The sequence below is a fragment of the Podarcis liolepis genome (genome assembly GCF_965112155.1).
Source record: "Podarcis liolepis genome assembly, chromosome: 14".
NCBI lineage: Eukaryota > Metazoa > Chordata > Lepidosauria > Squamata > Lacertidae > Podarcis > Podarcis liolepis.
This window is the reverse complement of record NC_139569.1, coordinates 42,373,244-42,386,180: the sequence shown is the minus strand read 5'-3', so window position 1 is coordinate 42,386,180 and position 12,937 is coordinate 42,373,244. Positions and strand designations below refer to the sequence as shown.

Below are 12,937 nucleotides of genomic sequence, written 5' to 3'. Positions count from 1 at the left end.
GATCCCATAAGCATAAAGTAAAAGGGTCCTATTGATTTGCAACTTTCCCCAAGATAATGGTCGACAGCATTTATTTACCTGCTGTGCATGGAAGTGTGAGAGGGAGAAATTAACAGGTTAACAGCCTGTTGGGTACAGTACGGCACACAATTATACAGAACATAATTGTTGCCATATATCATACAATATGCATTCAGTTCCTCTGGAGGGCATGTTTCTAAATCAGTGCTGGAATGATGCTTTCAAATCAAACTTTCAAGAGCATTGGATGAGCAGATGGCCTGTCAGATGTACGTTGGATGCAGAGCTGGGACAAATAATCTTTATTAAAACTGAGTACCTATAATAGACTGTCGGGCACTTTTTCATGTTGGGTTTTTCCTCTCTCATCCCGAAATGGTTTTTATGATTGTTAATGCACAGAACTTGCAGCGCTTGCCTGCTTGATAGCATGAGCTAAGAGACTTGTGGGGACTGCTGGGGTTGGATGTGGGAGTGCTCAACTGTGTAGGACATGGCGGGCTCTGCTGCGGTTTGGATTTGATATCCCGCTTTATCACTACCCGAAGGAGTCTCAAAGCGGCTAACACTCTCCTTTCCCTTCCTCCCCCACAACAAACACCCTGTGAGGTGCGTGAGGCTGAGAGACTTCAGAGAAGTGTGACTAGCCCAAGGTCACCCAGCAGCTGCATGTGGAGGAGCGGAGATGCGAACCCGGTTCACCAGATTACGAGTCTATCGCTCTTAACCACTACACCACACTGGCTCAGAGGCATCCAAGCAGAGGATGGATGGCTAGCAATCAGGGATGCTGTAGCTCAGGGATGGGGAACCTGTCACCCTGCAGATGCCTCTGTGACTCTTCTCATCCTTGATCATTGTCCATGTTGGCTGGTGCTGATGGCACAACCTCCAACATCTTGCATCCCAAAACTAGGATGCCCGTCTTTCTGTCCATGCTCCTGTGCGAGATCACAGAGCCCCAAAGATGTGTTTTTTCAGAGCTGTGTTCACACAGTGCCCAAAAATGCATGCTTTGGGGCACCATGAGAGATTGCAGCCCTGAAAAAAGCTCTTTTTTGCAGAGGGGGGATGTGCTTTTATCTGGGTGAGAACTTGGCATGAAATCATGTGAGATCACAGCACCCAGAATGGCTGCCGTGCTCTCATGTGAGAAAGCAGGATGTCCTATATTTTCCAGAATACTTGCGGGGCATGTGATGGGAGATGGAGCCCAACAGCATCTAAAGGGCCACAGCTTCCCCTTCTTGGCTGTAGGTGTCAGGGAACTGACATCGGAGCGAGAGGCGAAGGGGAGGCTCCCAGATGATGCTGGCGAAGGACCCAGCAGCAGGGGGAGAAACAGCTCAGTAGAGGGGGAAGCCAATCAGCACAACACCAGGGATAAAGGGGGGCAGACGGGGGAATTGGAGAGAGGGCTCCAGGACTCTTCACTGGACATCAGTGAGGAGAGCCCAGGTCCTCCGCTACCCACACCTTCCCTGCGCAGAAGACTCCCGCGCAGTGAGAGGAGGAGGAGACTGGGTGTCAAACAACTTTTATGTTGGAAGAGGTTCAAGAAACGCCCACTGACGGATTCTGCCAGTGACTGAGGCAGCCACGATGAGAAGGGGCTGTGCAGTCAGAAAGGTTTAACAAGGCAAATTAACCGAGAAAGGCACCAGCTTACGCTCGAGTAACTCATACCTATTACAGTAGGTTTCTGCTCCTTCTCCTCGATCAAACCAGTTGTCGCCACCCAAAATAGTGGAGCAAACGTCAGTTCCCACTGGGACTGATGCCAGCATCCATTTGATTTAGATCTGTCGCTTGGCCATGTGTCTTGAGTATTCACCGCCATTTTAATTAACTAGTAATGCCTCTGGGAGTGGCTGCTGGTGCAGCTGTTTCATTCAGTGCTTTTCTTATGCCACGTGCCATCCTGCAGCTATTCAGGAAGCACAATCAGATCCATTGTAAAATTGCAAATTATATTGAACATTCTCCAGTTATTTTTTTCCTTCTTAAGGTAACTGCTATGATCCACTTACCATCATAACTTTCTTCAGAAGCCAGTGCAAGGCACGTCATTCCGAAGGACAGGAATATAGTGTCCAACTAGAGGTAAAGAATGGGAGGCACCAGTGGCGATGCTCGGTGGAAGAGTAAGCATCACAGATTTGCAGGAGTTTCATCTGTTTTTATTGGTGAATTGCTGGGATATGGGACCTGTAGTATGAAGTGCTGTTCCTGGTGTTGGGCCGAAGAATGGGGTTCCAGGGAGGCATGAGAGGGTAAAGAGAATTCAATTCCATTTGCATTTAAAGGTGGACATACCAAATTATAATAAATAATAATAATTTTTTATTTATACGACACCCTTCCCAGTCCAGAAAACTGGGCTCAGGGCAGCTAACAACAAATTTAAAACACTTAATTCATGCAACAAAAAACAGCATAAAATACAGTATAAAACGTAAATAACAATAAATTCAGAATTCAAAAATCAATTCAGAGGGAAAATCCATCCAATAAACCTTAGATGATCACCAGGGCTAGCTGGCTAAATTAGTCCTATTTGGGCCAGTGAGGAGACCAGGGGGGAATTAGCTGTGGGATCCCAGAGTGGGTAATCTTCATAAAAAGAGGAGGGGGAGGGAAGGAAGGAAGGGGAATAAAAGATCAGGCTAAGTTCAAACTGAAAGCCAGGTGGAATAGCTCTGTCTTACAGGCCCTGTGGAAGGAAGTTAAATCCTGAAGGGCCCTAGTCTCATGGGACAGCATGAGCATGAGCAGGAGTCAGAGCCATCACTGAGAAGGCCATGACCCTGGTGGAGGATAATCTGACTTCCTTAGGGCCTGGGACCTCTAAACTGTGATTATTCATTGACCCTAAGGTCCTCTGCAGGGCATACCAGGAGAGGCAGTCCTGTAAATACAAGGGCCCTAAGCTTTCTGAAACAATACGTGAACTAGGACACAGCCACCCCTGCAAATTCTCCAAATTTCACAGTGCAATTCTCCAGCCAAGTACAAAAATGGATATAATAGGATAAACTATATATTTGTGAAAATAACATTGAAATGCATTCTGCTGGGGGAAAATCACTTTGCAAAAATCTGTATATTATGCAAAATTTCCTACAAACTTCTGTGTGCAGTGGTACCTTGGTTCTTGAACTTAATCCATTCTGGGAGTCCGTTTGGCTCCTGAAACCGTTCAAAAACCAAGGTGTGGCTTCTGATTGGCTGCAGGAGCTTCCTGCACCCAAGCGGAAGCTGCATCAGACGTTTGGCTTCTGAAAAAACGTTTGCAAACTGGAACACTTACTTCTGGGTTTGCGGCGTTTGGGAGCCGATTTGTTCAACAGCTAAGCCTTTTGAGAACCAAGGTTCCACTGTATTAGGATGGATCCGCTGATGAAATTGCAGGAGAACTTTAATGTGTGTGTGGTGTGGGGAGCTAAGCAATGGGGAAATGTGGAGATGAGAGGGAAGAGAGAGAAAATTGACAGTTTCGCCCTCTCATCTCTTGAACAATAGGGTGCAAGCTTCCCAAGTTGCTAGATATCCTGGACTATGGCAGGAGATTCATCCTGTCTGGTAGTCGCCTGCATTGATCCTTCTCCTCCTCCTCCTCCTCCTCCTTCTTCGGAGGGAGAAAGGTGGTCTACCAATGAGGGGAAGCCTCTCCCCCTGAACTGTCATGCCAACACTGCCTTGAGTTCATATCTCAGTGGAGCCCTGGCTCCACCGAGTGGACTCTTTCAACCCCTGCTGCCCAGATTGAGCTGTCAAGAAAGCGAATGAGATGAAAAGGATTATGGATGGCGAAGGTTTTGTGCATTTTCACACATAGCACTGAAAGCACCCTGAAGTGCCTCTCCCACTGTTTTCATAAATGCTGTTAATGTAGTGTGGAAAGGGGAAGGGGGAGCCATTTTGAAATGAGAAGCGCATTCTAGCCAACATAGCTTTTTAACATTCATATTACAGAGTCAGGAAAAGCAAAGAAAGCACTCTGAGTTTTATGAGTGGAGCTTTATGAGCCCAAAGGGAATGGATTCTCACTGTGAAATGAGCTTTTACTGGGATCGATCAAGAAACCCCCCATCTTGACTTACATAATCCATGTAACAAGCTTGTGTGAATAGACGGAGCCATAATCAGCGACCGTTTCCTCCAGTGCCATCATTTTAATTCTAGCAAGCAGGTGGAGGTTAAGTTCATTCTATTGTTCTATGATACGATTAATTCCTTTCAGATTATCTTTCTGGGGCAATGCATGGAACATGCAGTTCAGCTCTATACATGACAATGAACGAAAAGCTCTTTCTAACCCATCCATAATTTCCAGAACAGAAGTCAGGGCTTAGCTCAGGAGTCACCCATCTTTGGGGGCACATTTTGGATTTTATTTATTTCATTTCATTTCATAAAATTTATATACCACTTGATCACACACACACACACACACACACACACACACACACACTCAAAGTGGTTTACAAAAGGAATAAAACTCTAACATCATCAGTGAAAACAGTTAAATACAGCTATTTAAAATATTAAAATGCTCATTGAAATAAATGATAAGCTAAAAATTGACAAAAGGCAAAGGTAAAACCAGGAGGCAAGATCGAGAAGCCAGCAAAGAGTTAGGGGGCAAGGACAAAGTTTTTGAACAAGTTGGGAGGCAGGACTGAAGAAGAAGCTCAACCAAATGGCATAGCGTGGGGGAAGGCACAGGGGTGGTTGTCCCAGGTGCAAAATTCTTAAGGGTGCAAAATTCCCACCCTTGGTGCTGCCTCAGTACAGCTGTGTGGTGTAGCGGTTAAGAGCGGTGGACTCGTAATCTGGTGAACTGGGTTCACTTCCCCGCTCCTCCACATGCAGCTGCTGGGTGACCTTGGGCCAGTCACACTTCTCTGAAGTCTCTCAGCCTCACAGAGTGTTTGTTGTGGGGGAGGAAGGGAAAGGAGATTGTTAGCTGCTTTGAGACTCCTTAAGGGGAGTGAAAAGCGGGATATCAAATCCAAACTCAAACTACTACTCCTCCTCCTCCTCGTCTGTTGCTGGGCTCCACTGAAAATGGCTTCTCCATATGAACCAGAATGTGACCTCTCCAGACCATGGAGCAGCTCTTCTTCTCTTATCTCTGTGGTTGTGATCTCCTGGGTGGTGTGGACACTGTTAGGCAATTGAATGTGCATGTGTACTCTGTCCGTTTCCCTCCCTCTGTGCGACCCTCATATAAACAAAGCCACAGCAAAGACGAAAGATGCAGGTTAACATGCAGGGAGGCCCTGATTGAGGAAAAATGTATGGGGGTCACACACATGCACTACTGTGCCTGAAAACAGCCATAAGGCCTATTAGACAGAGCAGCCCTGCCTTGGAGACCACTTCTTGGGTGGTGGAGAGGCACCCCTCTGGCCGCTCCTCTTAACACCTTCCAAGCACAGCACACAGTCCACAATCCAATTTTTGCCTTGCCCTGGCCACTGGCAACCCATGATATGCCACTGGCTCAACTTCACAGGAAGTCCTGCTTGGGCACACTGAGTCATGCTCAAGGTGTGTGGGCAGATGTGCTAGCAGTTTTACTGCAGCAACATTGCCCTGGTTACTTTTTCTCTTCTGATAAGGTCGTTGCCTAGTTACCTAATTGTAGCCTCTGCTTGTTACACGGCTTAATTTCTATGCATGTGTAAAGCTAAGACCTGTGGACTCTTATTGTTGTGGGTCCCCCGGTGCCTGCTGTTGCTGTGACCAAGTACAAGCTGCCTAAAACATCACGAGTGCTATGGCTAATTGAAGAAAACCCAGTAACAACCCCTGCCCCACATTCTTCCCTCACTGAGTGAAAAAAAAGCGGACTTCTGCCAAAGGCTACAGTTGTAAATCTCAGCTGGGGTTTGTAACCTAAAATCTCTCCCACCCTCATTGCACCAGTCAACTCCCAAAGTTGACAAGCATTCTGAATAAAAACTTAACAGGCAAAAATGTTCATGCTGGCTAGCAACATCGACTCCTCCTGCAGCTGCAGTGTGTGGTTTTCGGCTGCTGACAATTTTCTACGCTCCTTTTGTCAACAAACCCGGAAGAGATGAGTCATAAAGGAAAGGAAGCATTACACAGATAGTAACAAATGTCACATTTTCATATAGGGTTGTTCTGCGCCTGCCTACCTTCAAGTCTCCGTAGTGTTTTGCAGTTTAAAATCCATATTGTAATGTAAGATTTTTATTAAGGCTCTCAAGGAAGGAGAGAAGGGAAGCAAGAACAAAATCCCACGCTGCGCCTTTAGAAAATGAATTGCCCCCTCCCCCAGGAAGTGTACAGAGACATGCAGAACTTACTTATATAATTCCTAGCTCTCCCCATCCTGCATGCACAAACTACTTATATTAATGATGACAAATCTGTCACTTTTTGCTCCTCTCTGGCCCCATCTGCCCTATATGTTTAAGGCATGTCCAACTTTCAAGAGACAAGATTCAGGTAGGTAGCCATGTTGGTCTGACGCAGTCGAAATAATAATAATAAAACAAGTCCAGTAGCACCTTAGAGACCAACTAAGTTTGTTCCAGGTACAGTGGTACCTCGGGTTACATACGCTTCAGGTTACATACACTTCAGGTTACAGACTCCGCTAACCCAGAAATATTACCTCGGGTTAAGAACTTTGCTTCAGGATGAGAACAGAAATCGTGCTCCTGCGGCACGGCAGCAGCAGGAGGCCCCACTAGCTAAAGTGGTGCTTCAGGTTAAGAACAGTTTCAGGTTAAGAACGGACCTCCGGAACGAATTAAGTACTTAACCCGAGGTACCACTGTATAAGCTTTCATGTGCATGCACACTTCTTCAGATACTGCAAGAGACTGCAATCTACTCCCACTGGCAGGGATTATGTTTCGTTAGGGGTGTTCAGAGCCTTTTTCACGTTCTCTTCTGTGCAACCTTCTGAGGGCCACATGCCGGTGGTGGGAATGGCCAGTGACAAAAGTGGGTGAAGCAATAAATGTTACCTTTGTAGAGTTTGGTAATTTCTACCCAAGCAAGCAAGAGGCATGATTAGACTTCAGTGCTCCAGCACTGAAGGATATTATGATGTAGGGCTGGGGAGGGCTGGGGCCTGGTGATAGGTTGTGTGGCCTGGAAAGACCTGGAAAAAGTCAGACAGAGAAGTCTAGAGGCCCACATTTGGTGCCCACAAAAAGTTCTCGACCCATTGATACAGATTCTGAAATGGACAACAGTGATGGTCATTATTGATGTATCTTTGCATCCGTCAGCCCCACTCCACGAAGGCGTAGGCTGCATTACGGTATATTTCATCTGAATTCATCTTGTTGTCTTTGCCTAGTTCCCTGGGCAAAATGGGAACTTAAATTCTCTGGAGTCCTCTGGGCAAGCGTTGACATAAATATGCAATGGTTTCCAATTGTTTAGCACTAATTAGCTTGATTAATTTTGGAGAGGTTCTGTTTCCCATTAAAGGGTGTCTCTCTTGGTTAATTACAGCAAGAATGGACCAAGGAGGGTAAATTAATGTGATCGGCATGGAAAATAAATAAGAAATGGTGCACAGTGCATCCCTCAGCAAGGCCAGAGTTTTCTTAAGAGACCAGGAAGTTCAAGGGAGAATGGTCCACTTTGATTTGTTTATATGCAAATCTGTTTTCTTAATTGGCTCTGATTTTCAAAACACACTTTTTGCAGATTTTCGCTCTTTTTTATCACACCAGGACAAGATGCTTAAACAAATCTGGATTATGCTGTGTACCATTGTGGCCAATAGGGCACTGCCCCACCAACCTCACCCGGACCCCATTTGCCTGCCTTCTTACAACTATCCTGGCTGCTAGTTTCCTCCTCTTCAGCCTCTGTGTTGCCATTGAGGAACTCAGCTGGGAGAGAGATGGGGACAAGAGCAGAATAAGATGCCTCTGCCTGTCATTGGCCCTGGTACTGCCTGTCATTGGTTATAGCTCCCCCTACTGTTGACCTCCCTGCCTTCTACTCTACTGATCCCAATGAATGCCCACAATTACTGTTTGAATTCCCCCTCCCCCTTAATTTGTTGCTTCTGTTTTAAATCAGGAAAAGTCTGCTCAATATTGAGGCCAGTGATAACGCCGCAGTAAACATCAGAAATGCCTTTATAAATATGATCTAAGAATTTAATTGCCTCCTTTGTACTTTAATCTTATCTTCACACATTGAAGCCATGTGCATTGTATATTTCTGAACCCCAAAGGACAGCTTTTCATATGGCATTGTGGAGCAGGGCATTATCACTCGGAACCTGACAGGCCTGGTATGCTTTTCTGTCAGCCGATGGGCTAGGAAGTTTGTTATTAATTATGGAAAAGGCATACATACATAAAAAAGGAGGTGGTTTGCACAAGGCAGTTCTGAATCCTGAATTATAATTAAATTGGGGCTGTGTGGCAGGGGCGGGGAGAAAAAGCCTTATTTGCCATGAATCAAAAACAAAGTGTAGTTACCCTGTAAGGCAATCTTCACCACACACATTTTCAAAGCTCTAAGTTCCCCCAAAAGCAAAGCCGCAAATTAGTAAAGAGGGACCATTTCTGGATTGAAGTAGATGCAATTTTAAATGTGTACATGCATTTAACATCTCCAGGTGTCCCCTCCCCAACCAGTGATGATGGGAATCAGGGCTGCAAAAACGACACATGGGAAGGTGTGTGTGTTGAAATAATTTTTTATTTGATTTTCAAAAAACATAAACATGCAACAAAACCAATTCCAAATCTAATTATTAAGATTACTCTGAATCTCCTGACTTCCCCCTATCCCTTCCATGGATCCCATTAATCCTATTTTCAACTGCATATCAATACTTCTCCATATATTTTTTTATCTTCCTAGGTATCCTATACATTCTGTTACATTACAAGTGTGTTGAAATCCTGCTAATGTTTTAACCTACTTACAATAATTTTGTTTATACAGTGGTACCTCAGGTTAAGAACTTAATTAATTCCGGAGGTCCGTTCTTAACCTGAAACTGTTCTTAACCTGAGGTACCACTTTAGCTAATGGGGCCTCCCACTGCTGCCACGCCACTGCTGCGTGATTTCTGTTCTTATTAAGCAAAGTTCTTAACCCGAGGTACTATTTCTGGGTTAGCAGAGTCTGTAACCTGAAGCATCTGTAACCTGAGATACCACTGTACATTGTAAACGTTTCCCATTCTTTTAAAAATTCTTCTCTTCTTGGTTCCTGAGCTTCCCAGTTAGTTTTGTCATTTCAGCATAGTCCATCCATTTGGTTTGCCATTCTTCTCTGGTTGGGATTGTCTCTTCTTTCCATCTCTGGGCTAGTAGGGTGTGTGTGTGTGTGTGTGTGTGTGAACCCTTCCTTCTTTTGCAGTGGTCCTGATGAATACCACCCGTTAGGAAGGAAAGTTTGGAGCTCCCATGTGTGATTGGGAGCCCTGATAGTGCAGGGCTTCTGAAGATTTGTTGTTTGTTGTTGTTTAGTCATTTAGTCGTGTCCAACTCTTCGTGACCCCATGGACCAGAGCATGCCAGGCACTCCTGTCTTTCACTGCCTCCCGCAGTTTGGTCAAACTCATGCTGGTAGCTTCGAGAACACTGTCCAACCACCTCATCCTCTGTCGTCCCCTTCTCCAGGGTCTTTTCCAGGGAGTCTTCTCTTCTCATGAGTTGGCCAAAGTATTGGAGCCTCAGCTTCAGGATCTGTCCTTCCAGTGAGCACTCAGGGCTGATTTCCTTAAGGATGGATAGGTTTGATCTTCTTGCAGCCCATAGGACTCTCAAGAGTCTCCTCCAGCACCATAATTCAAAAGCATCAATTCTTCGGTGATCAGCCTTCTTTATGGTCCAGCTCTCACTCCCACACATCACTACTGGGAAAACCATAGCTTTATCTATATGGGCCTTCTGATGATAATAACATAGAAAGAGCCTACTGGATCAGGCCAATGGCCCATCAAACTCAGCATCCTGTTTCCACAGTGGCCAACAAGACCCCTTTGAGACACCTTCAAGCAGGAGCAAAGCATGAGACCGCTCTGCCCTCCTGTCATTTCCAGCAACTTGTGTTCGGAAGCATCACTGTCACCAAGAGCATTGTCATATTTGGCTAGTAGCCACTGAAAGCCTTATCCTCCATGAATTTGTCCAATCCACTTTTGAAGCCAGTTTCTAAAGCCTCTTTTAATGATGAGAAGAAGCCAATGCATATTCAGATGAGCACATGTAGGGTCCAACTTCAGATTTTCTACCCAATGTGCAGAAGTTGAGACAGCAGAGAGAACTGGAACAGCAACACTGCACATTGCATCAAAAAGCAGGAGGGTTTCTGATGAGGCCTGATATCACCTTGGTACAAGAGGAAGAAGGTGCTAGCTGGATCTCAGTGGATTCAGGCATCATCCCTGAAAATGTCAGTATTGCAGCCACCAGAAAAATGAATGGTCAGATGATATCAGAGGCCAAAAGAGTTCTGCCTAGTACTGTGAAACTTCTGAGTATACCTGCATGCTTTCTGTTTCTTGACATTAGCAATGCTAGAAAGCACAAAGGTGGGTATCTTTCTTCCTGTGGAAGAATGACTGTCCTTTCAATCTCCTGGTATCTTTTGAAGAACATTCTCTTAAGGAACAGGCTCAGTACAGCTCAAGATCAGGCTTGCCACTATCAATGAATGCCAGTGGCCTTTCTCGAAGATTGACAGTTGTTAACAAATCCTCCTGCTCTGAATGTCTGAGTCATGCAAGCTAGAAGGCAAACAAGGCAGATATATCACTCTTTCCTAGGCAAAGGAGGTCAGCTAAGGTTGATTTTGTGAGCTGAATATGGATGGGTTCAAGTGAACCCTGAAACAAGCCTTTGAATTGATCCTTGATCGCTGTCGAAATTTGGACTGATTACGCACGAACTTTTTCTGCCTGTATACATAAAAATATAAGGTTGTTGTCACGCCACAGTTTGTGTGGCTGCATCTCCCCACTCTGTTAAATGTGGCTGCAGTGAGGTTTAATGGAGGTGGGAAGTGCTTCACAGAGTGGTTTGAAAAACTGCTCTTTGAAGCACCTGTCTTCTCTGTGAAGCACCCCACCCCAGTTAACTGCAGCTGTGGGAATGTGGTGCTTCAGAAAACTGCTCTCTTAAGTGCCACCCCCTCATTTAAAAGGGGGTGGGGATTGTGGCAAGCTGGGAGGAGGTTAGGGTGAGTTGGGAGGTGATAGGTGAAATCTAAAGGGGGGAGCATTTGGCAAAGCAGTTGGTGTATGGGGTGGGGTGTTGATGAATGGAGTGAGTTGGGGTAGAAGCCCCCAGTTTCCTATATGGATACAGGGAGTGAAATGTAAGGTGCTTCTAGACTGTCACTATCTTGTAGAAGAAGTTCAAGTGCACACTGGAAGTTTAGCTTTGTGCAATTAAAGTAGATTAAAGTATTCTGTTACCCTAGGGCAACAAATCCAGTTGGGGTTGTTTGTTTGTTTGTTTGTTTAAATGACATTTTGCAGTTAGGAAAGTGATGGGGAATAAATGCAGAACCACTGCTGTGCTTTTTAAATTATACACAAAGGAACAAGAGTACAAAGGAAATGCCAAACACAGATCTAGCACATAGTGACAAATTGCAAAGATACTGTATGCTAAAACATGGGGAAAGAACAGAAGACAAACGAAGCTGAAATTAATTGGGGAAATTGGGGAAACAATTAGAATATAGAAAGTTAACTGAGATGCTGCTTCCTTATAAGGTTGCTAGAGATGAAATAAAGAAATGGATCCCAACTCTCTCTCTCTCTCTCTCTCTCTCTCTCCCAGTGTGGGAGAGAGCCAGTGTGGTGTAGTGGTTAAGAGCGGTAGTCTCGTAATCTGGGGAACCGGGTTCGCGTCTCCGCTCCTCCACATGCAGCTGCTGGGTGACCTTGGGCCAGTCACACTTCTCTGAAGTCTCTCAGCCCCACTCACCTCACAGAGTGTTTGTTGTGGGGGAGGAAGGGAAAGGAGAATGTTAGCCGCTTTGAGACTCCTTAAAAGGGAGTGAAAGGCGGGATATCAAATCCAAACTCTTCTTCTTCTTCTTCTTCCCACCCACACATTATCATAGAAAGAAGGATAGACAGTTTGCTGCCATAAATTATATTTTTTATCTAAATTGTTTGGGGTTTAAATATCTATGGGTAGGTGGGTGTTTGCATCTGTATATATAACTCTATAATAATTCTAAACAACTACAGAAATGACATCAATAATAATATTCTTTAAAAATTGGAAAGTGCTAAAAAAAGATGGGTGCAGGTGTTTATGTATATAATGAGTGTATGCGTCCATAACGGGGAAATGCCTTGAAAAGAGTGGGGTGAATGCAAGTTTCACAGCAAGATGTGTACATATTCTGTAAACAGATCAGAACTAATGCTCAGCAAAGGTTGGATGTACGTAATCTAACCTCCCCTTAAGCCTTGTGCAAGCAAATCAGGAAGTGTGCTCAGTGATAAACTGGTTGCCTGGAGGAGCTCTAAAAATCATGGAAGCACATGCACATGTGCTACTCCTAGTCTGTTTTGACAAATGGGGCACTGCCCCATCAACCTCCATCTGCACTCAACCAACCCCTACCTTCTTCACTTCTTCACTCCATCCGGTCCAGGAGGTGGCATTGACTGTCAACTTCCTCCTCCTTAGTTTCAGTGTTTCCCTTGTAGTCCTTAGCAGGGAGGAGGATGGGGACAAAACTAAAATTAGTTGGCTCTGCCTATCATTGGCTCTAGCGCCACCTACTGTTGGACTCCTCATTTTCCACCCTACCAATCCCCATGGAAACCAGCCACTACCATACAGCCTCTAAGGAGGAAACAGACACAAGGGTATTTAAAGGATTGGCAAGGAATGAACTCATATCTGCTGACTGCATATTTATT

General features: G+C 45.0%; 1 protein-coding gene and 1 long non-coding RNA gene across 2 annotated transcripts in view; one reads left to right on the top strand and one right to left on the bottom strand.

Annotated features, from left to right (window-relative positions):
* DMXL2 (Dmx like 2) overlaps window positions 1-12,937 on the bottom strand; it is a 431,281-nt gene that overhangs the window by 295,845 nt on the left and 122,499 nt on the right. The window lies entirely within an intron of this gene.
* The window catches only part of LOC310693715, a 64,570-nt gene that overhangs the window by 22,962 nt on the left and 28,671 nt on the right, over window positions 1-12,937 (top strand). The gene's annotated exons all lie outside the window — the stretch shown is intronic.